The sequence below is a fragment of the Meleagris gallopavo genome, chromosome 7, assembly GCF_905368555.1.
Source record: "Meleagris gallopavo chromosome 7, MGAL_WU_HG_1.1, whole genome shotgun sequence".
NCBI classification, from domain to species: Eukaryota; Metazoa; Chordata; class Aves; order Galliformes; family Phasianidae; genus Meleagris; species Meleagris gallopavo.
The window spans coordinates 3267482-3281376 of record NC_139410.1 but is presented as its reverse complement, the minus strand read 5'-3'; the positions used below and the strand labels follow the sequence as shown (position 1 = coordinate 3281376).

Below are 13895 nucleotides of genomic sequence, written 5' to 3'. Positions count from 1 at the left end.
TAAGGGCAAGCCAGGATGTCCGAAATCTGTGCTGGAAATCTGTCACCAGCACCGCAGGTTTTGCTGCAAAAAGCACAGCAGTTGGTGGCGTGGGCAGCCAAAGAAGCAACAAGGTCGTTCAAGGAGCTGCCATCACAGACCTGGAGGCTGCTAGAAAAATACTGGAGTTGTAGCAACTGCATTTAAAAAACAGAAAGCTCACGATTTAAGCTGTTTCAAGCCACTAGGACTGCTACTCCATCCTGTTCTGGTTTAGTCAGTAATAAAGAAGATCTGTGCATTCAATTCTTTGCAGATGGTGCAGAAGCCATTTTTCTAAGGTTAAACATTGAGTTTTATTTTATGTTAGGTTACACAGGTCCAGCAGGCCACCAGATAGCAAAATTAAAAGTTATTTCTCACGGCATCCTTGTCTGGCTAATACGATAAGGACCTCCTTTGACAGTGAAGCATATGAGAACAGAAAACATGCATTTTGGCTAGAGAGCAAATAAACAACGAGACACTTCTAAGAGATACAGAAGAATCTGGGCCATTGTGACAAACTTCTCCGTTTGCAGTCCTGTACATTCAAGATAGATAAGAGTAAAGAATATGCACAGAGGTTATTTTTGTTTCATGGCATAAATCAGCTGGTACCACTAGAGCTGGGAACTCTCCTGATCACAAGAGATGCACGTAAGCAACTCAGCAGATGTGCTTTCCAAAAAAATGTACACTCCCTACTTTGTAGAGGGAAATTTAACCTTAAAATCATCTAGTGCTGTGCACACAAACAGAGATCTCTCACTGCTTAACAATGTTGAAGGGGAAATGAGAAAGGGAGAAAGTAATTTCCTAGTTGTTATTTATCTGGATTTCTGTGCACAAGTTTTGTCTCAAAAGCCATAGGACAAAGTGTCTCAATTCAGATCTTTCCAGTTCAGTAGAGAAAAGGATGGGGAATGTTTTTAGTAACAGAGAATCATGCGAGTCCTAAGTTGGCACACTGCACTACTATTCACATAGCACTAACTTCAGTAAGCTAAAGGCTGTTTGTGCCTTATGTCTTCTGAACATTGTTTTACTTTTGGATGATATGGAAAAAGTTGCAGGGAAGATGGGAAAAACCAGTCACTCTGGCACTTTCAAACCCATGGGTATAAATTGCTGAATGCTATCTTTGTCTTGGAAAGGCAGCACTGCAGAGATTTTTTACATTACCTGTTTAATTCATTATTGGCACTCTGTGGAGTCAGTGGACCTCCTCTGCAGATAGAAGCATACATTTGGGGCCAGGATGGTAATAAACACGTAAAAAGTTTGGATTTACTGGTTAAGAATGCTGGCGTGAAACTTAAACAAAGTTGATCTTACTGCGGATGCGTCCACTGCTTCTTTCTGGTATAGCATCTTAAACCTCCTGTAGTTTGTAAATTGTTTTTTCTGGAATTTATTCAGATGTGAGTTCCTTATCTGCCTACATAACCATGGATTAACCAAGCGGAATGGCAGCCATGAGACCACAAAAAACATTTTGCCCGAACAGATGGTAACTCCCAAAAAAATCCTAACCATCACAGACCAAAATAAATGATATTCTACAAGTATCGGAAAGTTTTGGTAAAAAGCAGCACCATGAAAATGGGAAGAGTGGAAGAGAAAAACCTCAAGATGAATTCACGTGTTTAAATTAACAGCTTTTAATACCGAGACTCGTAACCATTGCTTTTTCAAGGCAATCAGTCTTGTGACAGCCACTAATAGTAATGATCTGGATTTCTTAATGAAATAGGTGTGCAATAAGTAAGCCAGACAGCATCTAGAACATTGGTTTTTCTTTCCTTAGTCGTTGATAACATCAGAAAGGTGGCAGTACCTAATAAACAACTCTCACCACTCTGAATTTGAATTAGGAAAGTTAATCAAATTTTCTGGGTGACTAAAACTTTCCATGCTAAAATGCTGATCAAGAGAATTTCCAAAACTGAATAACAGGTAATATCAAGGAAGCAATTAATTTTTATTTTAATACTGTATTCTGATAAATTTTAAAAAATATGGAATTATTAGCAATCATTTATGCTTTCTTAATAAGGATTGTGATATTAACTTCACATATATGGAAAATTGCAGTAGCGCTAAGTGTTACAATGTGAAAGTAGATATTTATGGCATAAAAATGACTTCTGTGTATTTACTCATTTTCAGCAGCTATAAGCTGTTTACTTTTACCTCATGCTCCAAAGCAGACTGTTGTCAAGCAATGTAAGAAGGTATTTTTAGGCTGTTTAGACATGACTACTGAAGTAGAGTGTGTTAGAACCAGGTCTTGAAACTAGTTTTCTTCACTCATACGAGTTGAAGAATTCAGTTTCACCCAACCACTTAACAAAATGATTATACTTCATAGTCATTCCATTCATTTCTTTGAATTCACATGCATACTTTGATTTGAAAAGTTCAGATAATTCTGTTGATATCTCAAGACGAATAAACAGAAAAGGTTTTCACAGAAAAATAGGTTGGGGATGAAGGGCCAGGAGAAATGTGGCAAGAGAGGAAAAAACTATTTAGATTTGAAATAAATAACTAAATAAATATACAAGTAGGAAATGCAAGTGGACTAGAAGACAAGCAGACCTCTTGTATCTCCCTTAAAACAAGCATATATCTCTGAAAAAAAGTTACTCATCCAAGACAGAAAAATAACCTGGGGTAGAGTAGGACCTCTGGAAAGATCACAGTTCAAGTAACAACTCGTGTAAGCTTGAAACCACTCTCATATTTCACTATGATTTTCATAATCACTGAACACTGCAGAAAGCATTTTCTAAAACTAATTTATCTATTTTTACTCACTTGCCTGTTTGCTGTGATCTTCTTAGGAGATCCATTTCCAGAAGTCCTCGGTTGAAATTGAGATGTCATTGCTTTAGAATGAAGATGCATTAAAATGAGAGTGGAACAGCAATCAAAGGGAGATTTTATCTTCTCCCTGTTTTTTTTTTTTTTCTTTGTTCATTTGTTTTTTCCACAATGGCCACAGAACCTGAAAAAAAAAATCAAAAACATCCCAAAACTTAGAGCATATAGTTTAAAAAATAATCACAAAATAAGCATATGGATACAATATATTCTTTTGTGCTTTGAACTTTGAGGTGAAACTAAGACATGTACTCTGAAATGCTTTCCATTCTACTGTTTCAAATACTGTTTCAAATCAGTAACTTGATTTAGTGAATTGTGAGTCTTCTATTTGCAATACCAGATTCCAACAATGACAAATACTGAACTGCAAAGGAGAAACCACTGGAATTACAGGATCAGGGATCTACTTCAGATATATTTTTGGATACTGGCACACCATAATGAATAATTTAGCAATTCTAGACTTAATGGGTAGAAGTGCAGCATTCGGCTGCCCGCCAATCCCAAATACATGGATTGCACAACTACATAAAGTAATGATCTGCAACTTTACTGAACCCAAAAGTATCACCTAGAAGAGATACAGACAAAAGTGTTGTGCGATCTTTAGGTTTTTCCATTAATTCAGTGTTTAGAAAGTATCAGGTCAGTGTCCCTTCAAGTGGAATGTCTTCATTTGTCCTTACTATAACCATTTTTAAATAAGAGATCTAGCTTCAATGAGCAACACTATCAGAAGCAAGGAAGTGCAAAAGCATCAGGAGGTCCCAGTGATGAATAATTATTAGGTGGTATGATAAGGCTGTTTGAGGGTCTCTGCTCCATCTTACAGAAAAGCAACATTCCCCCAGAATGTCTCAGAAAAAGAGCAAAGATTATGAAATAAACATTGCATGTGTTACCAATAGTTACTGATTCCAGGAATACTCATCATGGAAAGCAGGATCTCCTTTTGCAAACTGTATTTGTCCAGCTTTTGTTTCACATTAGAAAGAGCGAAGAATTTCTTTGATTCAGCACAATAACATAGGCATTTTTTCATGTCATCTTCAATATGAGTCCTCTTTTTTCCAGTGATTCACTGGCAGGGCAGAAATAATAAAAAAAAAATATATATATATATATATATATAGCCACAAAGCAGCTATATGAAGCAGTACACCAGTTGGAGACTAAAGTGGAAGAAAATCAAAACGATGCTGTCAGAGCCAGGATAACTTAAAAGAGACACAAAGTAAGAAGAATAGACTTCAAAAGAGAAGACATTTATTTTTAAAAATTGATGTATTTCATGTCTTAAGAGAACCCAGCCTGGAAAATTCCAGTCATTTAAAGATCCAAATAGTATAACTTACTAGAGCAAAGTTTTGGGTTTTTTTTTCCACTCTTCTTAACATACCATTAATCATAACTGAAATTAATCTACTTTTATTTTTTCTTTATTGACAACTTGTCAGGTTAGCTCAGAAATCAAGCTTAATTTTCAAAGTAAACTTCTATAAACAAACAATATCTTCACGACAACTTATAACGGTTCTGGGGAAAGAAACACCATGAGGTGATGTTAATGTGTTGTAAAAACACTGTTAAGATAGTTAACAGTCTGATTTCACATTCATCTGTGCATACACCACAAGATGGAATAATTGCAATAAACTTTCGATAACAAACCAGTGTTGGATGCTCATTTAATAGGGGTTAGTTAACCTTCTGAAACATGGCATGTTGGACTCCAGTATCCATATCTAAGGAACTAACTGTGAAAGCAGTGTGGGTACTGCATTTTTCACAGACATAAATTGCACATTTCAAACCCTATGACTCAGCAGCAAGTAACATGCATTGACAACCAATAAAAAGAAAATCTCACCATATCTCTCACTCTCAAGAGCTGCCTTCCTTCCTTCCACCTGAATTCTCAGCCTCTTCCCTCTGTCACCACTTATTTTATGCAAGTATATGAGGTTTTGGGTGATCTGGAGATTTATTCACACTTAACAGGAATGAAATGTCTCAAGACAATGCTGCAAATAGAAAGAACAATCCCAAATTACAGTACATACATTTCAGGTATTTTATTCTTATATTTTTCAGTTTGCTGTATCAAGCAGGAACGCCCTCAAATTTCACTGAAATAAAATAATAATATGTTTCATATAAATAACTTCATAGTCAATAAAATTATCTCTCATTTATTTTTCACACTGTTTCACAAGACCAATTTAAACAGAATAAGCCAAATTTCTGTTCAACTTTAAGTCAATGTGCAGTCATTTCACCTAAGCAAAGCTCACCACATGTATGTTCTGGGGTTTGTGCACATTACTAAATAAACAAGTGGGATAATGAACTCAAACCAAATAAAACCATATTTTATTCATTTTATTCCACATTCAAAACCACGAAAGGTCCTTCAAACATGTGACAGAAACAGTGCTTTGCACAAGCAAGGTTTGTGGACCTGTTTGTGGATGTTTTTCAATATTTCTAAGATATATGCTTGAAGTAATGTGTGCAATTTAGCTTCTGCTTTATTTACTTTCCAGGCTATGTATACTTTGAAGGTACAGTGAATAAAGATTAGTACAAAATGAAAGCAACTTTTCAGAAGTGGAAGACGTCACTGCAAATGAAGTTTACTCTTTTTCTACAGTATAATAATATGCAGTAAATAACCTAATATATACGAGCCATACATTTTAACGTAAGGCTAAAATATAATTATACCTACTTCAAACAATTAAGTAACAAAGACACTAAGGCCAAAATAATATATAAACCATATGAATACAAATAATTGTCTTCAAATTCATTTTAGCAGCTTAAGAGAAAATAAGCCATATATTTCTGCATGCCTTGAGAACTTTTATGAACAACTGCAGACTTAAAATTATCAGGAGTATCAGAGATAATAAAAGGCTATTTCATGTTTTTACATTTATTCTTATTGGAGACAACTGAGAACAGATGTGAAAAGGCAAAGTGTGCCCCCATACTTTCAGCCAGATTCTCTAACCTCAGTGCACCAGAACTTCACCCGTTCTGTACAGAAACCACATCAAAACCAAGTTCCAAATGTCAACAAGCTCAGCAATAATTTTCAAAGGAATCTGAACACAGAATCAGCTCCTTAACTGTTTTACGTTTGCCTTTCGAGGATGCTTCACTACACACATATTTAGTTACCTGGTTTTACAAACTTGCTTATTCTAGCGGAACATCAGGGAAAACAAGAGTTTAATTTAACACCTCTGTTTATCATAGACTTAGCTATGCTACAAGACCTTTCCAATTTCAAATAGAGTGAAACAAATAAAACATAGGTGCCAGGTTCATTAGCATTTAATGAATAACAAATTAACTTGCCTCCGCTAGTAATCTGAACTTGTCTTACTCCAGAGTTTTTCAATTATATTATCTTCTTTCATGCAAATTAAAGGACTACACAAGCACAATTAAATGTGGCAGCCACAAACAATGGGAAAACTACTCAAAAAAGAAGGAACTTTTTATTCAGAGCAGACAACTGGCAGCTCTCTTCAACTTTATCCATTGTAATTAACCCAAGAAATAGATATTAAGATTGGATTTCTAAAATAAACTAAGACTTGTTTCAGCTATTTGTCTTCTTCCCTCCTTTCCTTTTCGATTTTGGTTTCTTAAGATTAAGCTGATGAATACTCTATCTCCTCTGTTGTACTCACGGATTTGCACTGAAGGGCATAAATGCAGACCCAAGAGCTGACTGTAGCTCTTTCTCTCCTTTACAATATTCTTTATCATTTTTCTGATTTTCAGAAAGGGAGATTTTAGGGTAGGACAGTGAGGAGAGGAAGTGGGTGGCATAATGTACATTGATTTTGTATTAATGAATCACAAAGCCAATCTTAATCAATACTTGAAACGGCCCCTATTTAAACCAGTGGACATTTGTCCACTGGCCTGAGCAGAGATGCAACCTGTTGCACATCAAGCTAGTTAAACTAGTAAAATTCATTAATAAATGGGTGCAGTACTCTTTTTCCCTTCTGTGTACTACAGTAACTTAGTATGCAGTCTGGTTCTGAGTGACTTTTCCATGCCTATAAGCACCAACTCTGTTCAGCTCAGTGAAAACACTGCTCTGTTTGCTGATGTGAATAAATATCTGCGTTTTCCTCCTCCTTTGTAACTGACAAACGTTAAAGGACTTAATTAAAGTTTAATTAATCATAAAGGACTTAGTGTTTAATTAAACATTAAGCATTAAAGTCACAAACACACTTCTGCAAACAAGAGATGGAGCAGATGAGTCACTGGGAGACTTTGTAAAGAATTGTTTCATCAGTCCTCTGGACTCCAACCATCCCTTCCAGAGCTTCAAGCTTACAGAAGCACAGCCACTGCATTGAATTATGGCACAGCTGTAGTTCAAAATAATGATCTCCACAAATTTTTTGTATGCTCACGCTTGCATTTCAGACCACAGAAGTTCTTTTCAAGAAATCAAGGGATTTTTCATCACAGGGCAGGGTAGAACCTACAAAGTTCTACTGTTGTGCCCCATGACTCGCTAATGAAGGCATAGTTGATACATATATACACCAGATAACAGGAAGAGGAAAGACCTTAAAACGTGTTGATGCTAACAGTTTGGAAGACTCGACCATAAGCTGCTGGCAAAACAATTACATGAAATTCTGTCCATGAAGTTTCTGGTATACAAGAAACCAAACAACCGATCTTTGTCACTTCCATGCCATGTTACACAGAATACATACTTCGAGGTTAGACATGAGAATAACCTATTTAAAAGCAAAACCAACAAACTGTGCCACCTATTTCAGATGAGTTAGTTTTGTCTTGCAGATGTTGCAGAACTTTCTTCCCCCATAAAGTCATCCTCAGGCATCTCAAAAATCATTTAAATTACTTTTTATCATTATAACCTCTCAAGGAGATTGGTGATTATTTGCATGCTTTTTTGATATTGATCTCTACTAAAAGTAACATAAAGCTTGTACCGCCAAGTACTAGGAGCAAAAGTACAGGTATCTGGATTCTCACTATTCAGCAGCAAGACACCTCTGACTCTCCAGTGAGCAATGAATGCAGGCCAGAGAGTAAATCAGCGTTAGAGCACACTGCAGCCCCTTCTTCTGCCCTAGAAACCAAGCAAAATTAAATGAACTCATTTTGTAACCTCTGGAGAATGTTCTAGGTAGGTAAACTGGCAGAGCAAGGACAGCAGGTTGATTTCCAATAGAAGTCATCTTTAAATTAATAGGATATGAAAATCCTTTCCTTGCCATGTAACATTTGTCACCAGTATTTACTGGTATAAGCAGAGGTAACGAGGACATAAACAAGCTTTGACTTCCTCAGAGAAGCATTCTGGCAACAGTATTTAAGTCCGATACAGTCACATAGCTGTTTGCTCTATTTCTGCATTGTACTTAAATACACATTTAGGACAACACTGCATTTGTTATAATTTCTAAGTGGGTATGAAAAGTGATTTCACAGCACAAAGAAAACTATAGAATCTGCAATCCAGTGCAGCAGCAGACTGAGCTGTTGTTTTTTTTTCCCCTGTAATATCTCATTTCCTTCTATGCTTTAAGGTTGAACAAGAACAGATGTGAAATGTTGTGATCACTGGTTTTTTCTGCAAAGAGAGTAGTTTAATGGCTCTGTGTCACAGGCAACAGCTTCCCACGCTTAATTCTGTGATCTTAGCAATGTTGCAAACTATCTAAGCAAAAAAATGCATTCTGTTGTTTAGAGCCTTCTCTAAAGTTTTTTGGTTTACAGTGATTAGCAAAACCACCAAGTTTTTAACTCGATTTTCATGTGTAAATTGGAATGTTAGTAGTACAGAAAACTTCATGGGCAGGCAAGGAGGCTTTGGGGCTTTTCTGTATTACTAAAGAAACTTGCAAAAACTGGGAGATGTACAGCATTAAAAAAATCAGAAGTACTTATCAAATGTAGACAATAACAATAAAAACTCTGACACCAAAAGGACAGAATAAAATAAAGCAAGATGTATGTGAGTGCACGAGGAAGTACCTTTCCATCTCTCTCTGTAAGAAGGTGTCTCAAAAGGGTTTGTGCATGTGGAATAAATAGAGGGATGCCTATTCTTGGCATCATTCAGATCAGTTGTGCAAATTGTGCAGTTACTGTGCTTTAAAGATTATAAAACGAGTGTTTCACTTGTGCCTTTTGTTCAGATGTTACAGACATGTTCTAGCTCACTTGCAAGACTGGATGAGATTTATGATGCATCTCTGTTCCTACAAACCTCCACAGATGGTATCCAGCACTTCAGACCTCTTAGCATTACTGTTATCTTAAGGAACAACACTGACCATTTCTATCCTATTTGATGTCAAAAAAGTACTTCTGAAAAACTCAAATCTAGACTTCAGTGCTCCACACTGCCTTGTCCTGACTTTTTCCACTAAACTTTGGCTATACAGAAGTAGTTATTAACTCCATATTTTCTAATGGCCCACTTGTGTCCACTGATGGCAGTAACAAACATTTCAGTTATCAGATCTCAGTGCAGAAAACAGCAAACCCTTAAGTACAGGACCAATTGGCAGTCCCCCCTATGAGAGCTGAACCAAAGCAAACCCTCAGTAAAACAGTGACTACAAGAGCAGAATGCCCCTGGATTCTTTGTCTTCCTACCAGCAGTCTGTATCATGTGCACTTAATGATGATTCTGCTCAAACTGAACTCTCTTACCCTGTTCTCTACTCACAAGAACTACATTTACATGTCTACATAACTCTGATTTATTTTTAAATGCTTTTGCCATTCTCAATAATCAGAACAAAATTATGAAATGTAAAGCGCTTCTAACAACACGTTTCAGTTTTCAGTTTAGTTGATAATGTTGATTTAGGTTTAACTTAGTACAATTACACTTGCATTTCAAATCATCTCTCTTTTACTGAAGTCATGCTATTTCTGCTCCAATTGCCTTTCCACATTCTCTACCACAGCAGTATGCTTTTAGCACAGTTTTTTTTCTCTTGAGTCAAATTAACTTGCAGCTCATTGCATAGTCTTACTTTTGAAAATGCTCACATTTCAATATTTTGATTAAATTATGGGGTTGATTCAGATAAATTCTTCACATAGCAATTCTTCTGTCTTCAGCAGAGGAGTTAGGTGTGTAATGAATGCAAAAGTTTTTGCATGTAACAAACACAAATTAAAATATCACGGCTGCTTTGCTGGTCATTCTCATGTTTTGTTTTGTTCTGTTTTTCAGTAACTTCTGACAAAATAAATTATTGCAACTTATTGCTTTCATTTATATACATTAGACATTGATCTATGTGTAGGGTCCAAGTGAAACCGTTGGTTTTTATCACCCAGCCTTGAATTTGAGGGAGTTTTCTATCTAGGTATGCATAAACAAAGGTAGGAATAATTAAAAACTATTCAGAAGCCATACGATAATAAATGGAGTCAATGACATATCTTTCACGAATATTTGTCTGATATTTTCCTGATCAGAAATTTCTCTTTGTTTACCTGCACATTCCAGGGACTTCAGATTTATGCATGTTGGTACATGGGGACGATGAGGTGGCAATACACACATCTCTTCATTCTCCTTATTCAGTCAGTGTGCCAAGATGACAAGTTACCTGACTTCAGTACTACGCTTTTCAGAGGTTTTGGCTGTTACTAAGAGGTATACAGGGCAACGGATATGCAGAAGAGTGGAGATGTCAAGCTGTAATCAGGTTTCTAAATGTGGGCAGACAACAATTCACCCCAAATACACCTATAGTCCTTTGTAAAAGCATATGTACCAGGACATTCTCTCCTTCAAGGAAGTGTGTCATTTTGGAAGTAACGTAGTACCTGTTGCAGAATAAGAACCCTCAAATTTATGCTTCTAAAGATAGGCATACAGGGAAAGACTTAAGAATATTCTGGCACAGCAAATCATTAAAAAAGAAAAAAAAAAAAGATGACATAAAAGAAAATAAATAGGGAAAATTACTTAACTCTCTTTCATCTCTACTCCTATTATCTAGAGCAGTTTTACCCAAGCCTTCAAGAAAATACGAAGTTCAGCTGATAGAAGGTCAAAAACAACACTTTTCAGTATGACAAAGCCTGAAAGTTGGATCACAAAGGGGCACAACAGACCACAGTCCTGCAAAAGTTAAATGCACCGTCCAAGTTGCTCACTGCTCATTTTATAGGCTTTTATTCTATTTCTTCCAATTGTTTCAAAATTTATTTCCACACTCATTCCGTGCTGATGAAAGGCACTGCGAAGCAACAGCAGTAAAATGCTCCTGAAAAGTCACGCAGGGCTTTATACATAAAACAGCTGGAGAATGGGCTAAATTGAGAACTGCACGTGCACTCTGCAGGAATTGAAACTTTAAAAAGAGACAACGGATGCTATTCAGGGAAGACAGAAAAGTGACAGTGAGAATGGATTTAGATGAGATACAGTCAAACCTCTCATTCAGTTTCTATCTGCAAATCACTAAATGTGGTTGTAGCAATAATAGTCTAGGAAGTCATACACTGTTTCAACAATCCATTTATCTTAAATTAAATTTCTAAAGTATAACCTAAAGCAAAGTTATCATTTTTCCTTTTTTATTCAAGCTATGGTTCACTTATTGTAGTGCTTTTGGGAGCTTTGCCAGTTAATAATTGAAGAGGTCATTTTGTTATGAATTGCTTCTTCCTTTACCGTCCTATTTATTTACTATGTCCACAGTGAAGTGAAATTTCAAATTTCTGAAGGCCTCCCAGATGTCACAGCTACTGCCAGCTCCATGTTTTAGCAGTCTTTCATACCTTTTTATTTATTTTATTTATTTATTTAACAAGAGGTTTTCTAAGCTAAGCCAATAACAGTATGTAATGTAGGGAACATATTTGCCTGTTTTTTTTTTTTTTTTTCTTCAAACAAACTCACTGCTCATCAAAAAATAAAATATCATAGTAAAGAAAAAACCCATAGTCACAAATATTTTTTATCAAGGATAGGCCAAAAACAGAAAGAAGTAAGGGAACAGCCAATATTTTAACCGACTGTCGTGTCTTCTGATGGTAAGAAATATACTGTTAGAAATTCTTTAATTAAATTCAAAACTGGGAAGATAATCTGCCATTCCCATATATACAAGAAGGAGTCGCATGTGCAACATTAGCAGCCAGGTCAACAGATCTTCCCACCTTTTTCTACTGAATTGAATTTATATGGCAAATAGCAGTTCTTATAAATTTATGTCCACAAGTATACCAATGATGCTGTAGTTACAGTTGTGTATGTTGCATGGAAAGGACTTGGATTGTTCTAAGCGATCATAGCTCATTTCCTTCCACGTACATTCATGCACTTCTCGGATCGTAACATGCTATTAATTAATACTGAAAAATGCATCCAGTACTTCCCATTTGCCAACACGTGATCTTTGTGAATAAACTGATACGGTGGACAAATTGTTACATTTGGAAAATCTGGGGGACAAATGATCTTTCATTGGGTGCAGAAGTTCTGACAGTCATTTTTCCTATCTTTCAGATAAATCTTTTCTCCCGATTTACTATCAGAGATTATTTCCTCTACATTTACATCCAAAAAAATTTAGAAAAATGTAGAATGAATGTAACAAAATACTATAGAAGTACTATCGTAGATTAGTACAGCTTAATATTATATAAAACTCAGACAGTAAGAAACAGTAAGAAAAATAGAAATTGATTCATTTAAGTAATAAAATGGCTTTGGACTTAAAACTCAGACATCTTCCTTTCACCAAATCATTCAGCAACTTTTCTTTAAAAAGAAAACCCAGCAGCAAAGATCTCACGTGGAACAATCACTGCTGTCTTCCTGCACTTCATCTTCCCCTTAATGACATACCTATCAGCCTAGCCATTCAAAAATGTTGTATTTCGTACTTCTGATCAAGCTCAATCCACTGTCCTTCAGTCTCCAATGGGCACATTGAGACATACAAATGTGAAAGTAGGACATGGCTTAGTGGGCATGGTGGGGATGGGTTGACGATGGACCAGATGATCTTAGCAATCTTTTCCAGCTGTAAGGATTCTGTGATTCTGTGAACCTTTTAGTTGGACAAATGCCACTGACATCTGAAACACCCATCATCTATTGGCACTGTACAATTGTACAAAACATAAAGAAAATGCAAGCAGAAAAAAAGCTTAGCAAATCCTACAAGAGACAACCTGCAAAAATAATTACACAGAACTTTGTGTATGAATTTCCTAAGCAAGAGCTCAAATGTTCACCACGCTCTGTAGTGTGCCTATACATTGGAACCCATTGTGAGCAATGTGTCAGATAGGAGCGATGCTGCCAGAAAATTCTCAGGCCAGCAAACACCCTGCAGCCCTGATGGCAAGAGCTGAGGAGATGCGAGACAACCGATGCTTTGCTCTTGTGTGCATGCAGTTAATAACATGCGGAGCCAATCCACACATTACAACCAGCTTTAAATCCTTTCAGTACCTGGCTCTGCTGCCCTGTGTAATCACAGAGAAATGCTGTGTGTACAACCTAGCGGCAGATATAAAAACGGACAGCCCGATGCCAATTCATAATGTGCTTTATTGCTTCAATTACAGAGCAATTAAAATGCAGTTCTTACTCCAGCTTTGCAACCCATGACATTTGACTTTTCTGGAGGTAACACTTTGGGATTTATCTAACATCCTGTTGGAACAGTCACAGACAATTTAACTTCTCTGGAATATATTAGTTTATGCTGCTGCTATAAAGGATCCAAATTGAATTCCCCACAGGGATTTTTAACTGCCACACTAAGATGTACAAAGCAGTTTTTTCTTTAACGACAGGGACTGCAATAATGACTGCTGAATTTCATTTTGATAATGACAGATGTTATGAAGACAAAACAGGAATTCTTAATGAGACTTTGAGTGATATTACCCCATTTTCATATACTTACATGATTTCAAAT

The 13895-nt window shown here is 36.3% G+C and overlaps 1 long non-coding RNA gene across 1 annotated transcript in view; it reads right to left on the bottom strand.

The window, feature by feature from the left end:
- The window catches only part of LOC104911625 (uncharacterized), a 231466-nt gene that overhangs the window by 158078 nt on the left and 59493 nt on the right, over positions 1-13895 (bottom strand). Inside the window, exons 4-6 of the long non-coding RNA XR_014884394.1 lie at positions 4781-4934; positions 3813-3991; positions 2842-3031 (exon numbers count right to left, since the gene is read on the bottom strand). This is a non-coding gene — a long non-coding RNA (uncharacterized LOC104911625). The remainder of the gene's footprint in view (positions 1-2841; positions 3032-3812; positions 3992-4780; positions 4935-13895) is intronic.